The sequence below is a fragment of the Phyllostomus discolor genome, chromosome 4 (genome assembly GCF_004126475.2).
Source record: "Phyllostomus discolor isolate MPI-MPIP mPhyDis1 chromosome 4, mPhyDis1.pri.v3, whole genome shotgun sequence".
Classification (NCBI taxonomy): domain Eukaryota; kingdom Metazoa; phylum Chordata; class Mammalia; order Chiroptera; family Phyllostomidae; genus Phyllostomus; species Phyllostomus discolor.
In genome coordinates, this window is record NC_040906.2 from 172162056 (window position 1) to 172168476 (window position 6421).

A 6421-nucleotide genomic window follows, 5' to 3' on the forward strand; every position below is an offset into this window, starting at 1 on the left:
TAGAGAGGAAGTAACATAATATGAGAAAAATAGCCAAAATTGGTTGAATCATTTTCAGTGACTCACTAATACAGAACCACATGTGCAGAGGGTTGTAGCTTCTCTTACAAGGTAACAAAGCGTTCGCCTCAAGTGTTTGACAATCACGACACGCCTTAGAATGCTAGTAATTAGTGTAACTACTTTTGCCAAAGGAGGAAACATATGCAAGATTGTATTTAGAGTATTTATAATTATTTACATCAAAGGGAGGGCTTGGATGAGTCCAGCTGAGCAGTGTGAAAGACAGCACCCTGCTGTGAGGTGACAGTAGCTTGGATCCTTCTTTTTAGGGATAGCTGCCCCAGTTGGTATCTGAAAGGGATGCTCATTGTTTTGTTTGTTCCTGCCTCCAGGACAGCCACTTCTACAGTCCCCCACTGGTGGGACCCTCCACCCTGCAATGAGCCATCTGGAGAAGAAAGGCTGGCCTCAGCTCCCTCTGGAAGTTGTTAGCTCTGTCCCCCAGTTGGCGCCCAGGGGCTCCAGGGAGTTCACCCCTTCACAGTCTTTCTTTCCACATCAGGAAGCTGATTGTGCCTCCCCCTTTTCACTATACTGTCAGCTTCTACCAGCTCTCCAAATTACAGGACAAATCTCTAAAGCAGATAGGGGCTTCCCTTGGGAAATGCAGGCTGCTACCCTGAGAATCCTTCTTAACAAGCACAAGGACCTTGTGGCTTAATTTAAAGGGGGAAAAAATCCCACCTTGTTTCTGCTATGTGGCTTTTGAAAATAATTTAAAATTTAAAATACATAGAGAATGAATAATAGAACAAACCAAATAAGTGTCTCAGTACAGTAGTCCATGATTATGAGCCTGGGAGTTAAAAAGGTTTGTGTGTCCGGTTATTAACTAGCTCCATATGCCTTCTCAGGCAAGTTATTTACCTAATCTTGCTGCTCCTCAGCTTTTGCATCTGTAAAAAGTGTGTTTGTGTGGTTTAGTAAAAGATTCATAGAAGCTAGATAGCAGTTAAAACTACCATTTATTATTTTAAAGACTGTTCCTAATCCTCGACCTCATTTGTTCACAGAAAGAAAATGTCCCTACTAGGTAAAAGTGCCTACATGAAGTCAACAGAAAAAAAAAAAAAACAACTCCCTTCCTCCCTCCCACAGATTCTTTCTCTAGGTGTGACATGAGGCTAGAAAAGTCCTAACACAGGTTTTAACAACAATCTTTCACGTTACCATGAGTTAACCCCTTACTGTGCTTAGATTCCTTCTCTTTACTGTTCTTACTGCAGAAAATAGAAGTCCCTCCCCCGATTAGACAGCTGTATACAACTCTCCTTAGAGAAAAATTTAAGCTTCAGCAAAATGATAGCTGCTTACTGATTACAAAGCCCTTTTAAAGTGTATGTGATCAGCAACCTTTGTAAATAGCCTTTTCAAGTTTACTCACTTCAAGATTCACCTTCCCTACTGCTTAGCATCCAGACTTCTCTTGTTCCCTGAGTATTAGGGCACCTCTTCTGCACTGCTAACTGGCAGGCAGTGGGGGAGGTGATCTTAAGTAGCAAGTACTTGGATAAAAGAAAACCTGCAGTTTTGATGTGCCAGGAAACTCTAGTGTAATGATCTCTGCCCTCTGTTTTCCCTGCAGTGCAGTTCTTTCAAAAGCTGAATGTCTACAGTAGTGCCCCTTATCCACAGGGGACATGTCCCAAGACCCACCCCCACACCCTGCAAGTGCCTGAAACCTCAGATAGGACCAAACCCTTTACATACTATGCTTTTTCCTGTACCACACATACCTATAATAAAGTTTAATTTATAAATTAGGCACAGTAAGAAGTTAACGACAATACCTAATCATAAAATGGAACAATTATAACAATATACTGTAATAAAAATTATGCGAAATATGGTGTATACTCACCTTTCTTCTTATGATGCTGCGAGATTAAACACCTGCGTGATGAGGTGAAGCGAGGTGAGTGACAGGCCTTCTGCCGTACCACCAGGCTTCGGTGGGCCTCACGATGGGTAAGAAGCACTTTATGCCTTCTCCGTGGCATATCCGAACTGCCGGCATCAGTCCTCTTGGTCTTTGGGGTCATTATCAAGTAAAAAAAAAGGTGTAGGTTGAACACAAGCATGGAGAGACCACAACAGTACAGTCAATCTGATAACCACGACTGCTACTAATTGACTACCGGTGGAGAGCTTTACAGCGTGGACACACTGAGGAAGGGACCACCCCGTCCTGCATTAGGAGGGGCGAAATCCAGAGACCGCGAGACTTCATCATGCTACTCAGAGACCGCACAATTTAAAAGTTATGATTTGTTTATTTCTGAAATTTTCCGTTTAATATTTAAAACTCATTGTTTATTTCTGGAATTTTCCATTTAATATTTTTATTCTTTGGTTGGTTGTGGGTAACTGAAACCACAGAAAGTGAAACTGTGAATAAAGGGGGCCTAAGTATGTTAAATTAAATGTCTTCTTCTGTATACATACATACCCTAAATATGCATTCCTTTTTATTCTCCACAGTACTATGCCTGCCTAGGCTTAAATATGAAAGCCTCCATGAAGGTTCATTCCCTCTTCAGATCGGTCAGCCTACTAGACACACCTTTCTTATGCTGAGCTCGGGGTTCTTGGTGTACATTTCCTGCACATGTCCTACCAGCCCCGCTCTGACCTCCATGCTCCGATCAAGGCCATCTGGACGTTCCTCACAACACAGTCTGCTGTTCTCTCACCTGAGTCTCTCCTCACGCCCTCCCTGTCTCTGAATTAGTCCTCCTTTCTCCCCTTCCCTTCCCTTCTTTATTTTAAAATCGAGCTTAGGTATGTTTTGTCCAGGAAGCTGACTGTGACCACTCAAATCCACAAACACACCTTTCCCCCAGGTTTGTGGAGCACTCTGCAAACTCCCTATGTCTGTCTCTAGCACTGTGTCCATTTTGTTACACTGCGATCATCTCTGTGCCTGACACTCTGATTCAAAACTGGGAACCTCCTGAAAGCTTAAATCATGTCTAATTTCACTTGATAATCCCAGTACCTGCTACAAAGGAGACTTTCGAAAGTACTTGATGAAAGAACAAGCATTTTTTCCTCTCCTGTATCTGCCATTCATTCATTCATTCATTCTACTTTGATCACATGGGCCTCAAACAGGGGTAATTCCTTTTTGACACGGGTCATTGGTACGCTGGAGGAGAGCTATCAGTTCCTGTCATGGCATTCATGTATTCATTCCTGTATTCAGTTGATCAGCAAATATTTAATTGCTAGTATTCTACATGACAGTTATTGTAGATATTATGGAAAGAACACATAAATGCAGTCAGTGCAAACCCTACCATTGGGAAAAATATATTTATTATAGTGTCCCTGGGCCTTCTCTGTTGTAAATTTTAATCACCCACCTTACCAGTCTCATTTTAAAATATATATTTTTTAATTTGTTAATACATTCACATGGTCAGATGAAACTAATTTAGAAGGGTATATTGAGGAACTTTATTCCTACCCTGTCTCTATTCCATTTCCACTCTGCCTGCTACAGACAGCCACATCTTCTAATTCCTTTTTATTATTTTGGAATTTACTTATACAAATAAAAATAAATATGATTATATATTTATTATTTTCTTATTTCCTTCATTTCATAGATAAAAGGTAGCATGTTACATATACTATTGTGTGCTTTCATTTTTGTTGCTTAACAATATAGCCTAAAAATCTTTCTCAGTACATAGAGTATTCCATTATGAGAATGTATCATAGTTTAATTAGTGTTCTAACTATGGACTGTTCACTCCACCCCAATTTTAGATATTTTACATACCTTTCTGGTATCATTAATGCATAAGTTTTTGATCAAGTAAGAGATGATAATCTTTTCCACATGAAATGGTATTAAATCATTTTTCCTCCATCTGTACTTGGAATGATTTATTTTAGTATAAAGGATAAATTTTGCATTTATCACCATGAAACTTCATTCTGTTTGTTTCAATTCATCATCCCCGCATTCCAAAATGAATTCTTGAATTTTAATTCTATTATCAATCATATTAGCTACTCCTCCCAGATTGGAAGCATGCACAAATTTTATAAGTGAGTTTTCTATTTTTATTCAAAGAATTGATTATCTCACTCTATCACAATAAATCTCTTTCCCAAAGGATGAGATTTCCTTCCTCATTCCTGCAACTTTCCCTTCTTTCTGGACCCCGAGTTTTATTCCTTCCAGTTCCCTGGTTCCATATTACTCAATTAATCCTGCTCTTTCTGTGATATCTTCTCTGTTTCCTCTGCACTGATGTTACTCATAGCCTAGCCTCATAATTTTTTCCTTCCCTGTTATATCCATCTTAAAGAAAATCCCCTGGACCTTGCTAACACCTTAATTTATGTTCTTCCTTTCACAGGTAAACTTTGCAAATACACAATCTATGTGCCTCAGGGTTTCTAGGCACCACATGACTGAAAAATGACCACCAAAGAAAGGTACCAGTGACCCCCAAATCACCAGACTCCTATGCATTCTCCACAGATGTTGAATAATCAGCAATTTCTCAACACGGGGCTCAGAAACTTCCCAAACACCTTGCTGTTGCTGAGTAGCAGATGCCTGCTCTTAACAGAACATCAATCCTGCTCTCACCACACTTCATGTTGTCTTACTCCCACCCCATGTTACTCAATGAATTTGTGACCCTCCTTTAAAGTAACAAGACTGATTTCCGAATAAACACACCACAACCACTCCACATGACCCTTTTAGAACAGCCATCTTTTCATAATATTCATTTATTCTAATGATATGGCCATTGCCTAAAATACTTCAGCAACCTATTTTTCTGTTTAATTTTCATCATAGCAAATCATTTTTTTGAATGCCATATTTAAATTTAACTTTTAACCTGAAGTTATTTGAAAATGTAGATATTTTAATTAGACTAATTATGCTTGTAGTAAAAAAAAGAGTAATCTACATTGTAAAAAATTTTCTTGTGAAATTTTTTAAAAGGCAATTCTAAAAGAGGAATAAAAGTGTTATGTGAATAATGGCCATATTTTTATTAAACTAAGCATAGCTTTTTAAAGAGTTTAGCTTAAAGATCAACAACCCTTTTAATGTATATTGTTTGGTTTGTTAAAAAATATTTTTATTACTTAACTGTAATAATAAAACTACCACCCCCAACTTCCCTAATGTCATTTGTAATGGGGACTGAGGAGAAAGAGATTTCTGGTTTAAAAAATATATCAGTCCCAATGAGCTTGGCGTGGTTTGTATGATGTTAAGGGAATGGTCACTGACAAGAGTGCGGCCTGGTATTGGGTGATTCATATTGCCAGAAGGCCCTAGAAAAATGTAGAGTGACCACTAAAGGAGAAGGGGAAAAAAGAAAAGTCACTGATTCTGCTCTACATTTTAATTTGAAATCATATCTGTATTGTGAAATACAATGAACTCTGAAAAGTATGAAGTAGCGAGGACAAAATGTTTATCTGTTCTCTTATGGATTTCATATAAAGTGTGAAATGATGGCGCCAGCCTTACTGGCCTTTGGACATGCTGTGAAGTGCCTCAATCTCTCAATCAATCTGTCTCTCTCTCTCTCTCTCTCTCTCTCTCTCTCTCTCTCTCTCTCTCCCCCTCTCCCTCTCTCCCTATCCTTAGAGAGAGAGGAAAAAAGAATCAGATAATTGGATGCTCACACAATAATGGTGACAAGCTGGAGACCCAAGAGAGCCAAAGCTGTAGTTCCAGTCCAAGTGCAAAGGTCTGAGATACAGGATAGTATAGGTTCCATTCTCAAAGCTAGCAGGTGTGAGATTCAGGAAAAGCCAATTTTTCAGTTTGAATCCAAAGGCTTGAAAAGGTCAATGTCCCAGCGCAAGTCAGGCAGGAAGAATTCCTCTTATTCAGTACTATTGTTCTTTGCAGGTCTTTAACTGATTGGGTGGGGCCCACCCACATTGGGGAGGGCAATCTGCTTTACTCAGTCTACTGATTCAAATGCTTGTCCCATTCAAAAGCACCTTTAAAAACACACCCAGGAAAATGTTTAAGTAAATGTCTGGGCACCCTGTGGTTCGGTCAAGTTTACACATAAAATTAACCATCACAAAACTTACAAATTATTTATTTTTAGTTTTAAAATATGATTTCTGGTTTCTCTTGGCATCATTTAAATTGTATGGCAACACCATAAACTCCTTTCTATGTAGTAACAAAAAGAGGGAGATGAGTAAAGGTTGTCACAATCCTTATCTCTCCCTATGACACTGTGCCCCCACATTCACTTGATTTTCCTGACTGGCCTCAGCACACATTTGAATTTGAAACCCACTAGTTTAAGTTGTGTTACCCATGAAAGCTGATGTTTGTCTTCGGGTAGGATGT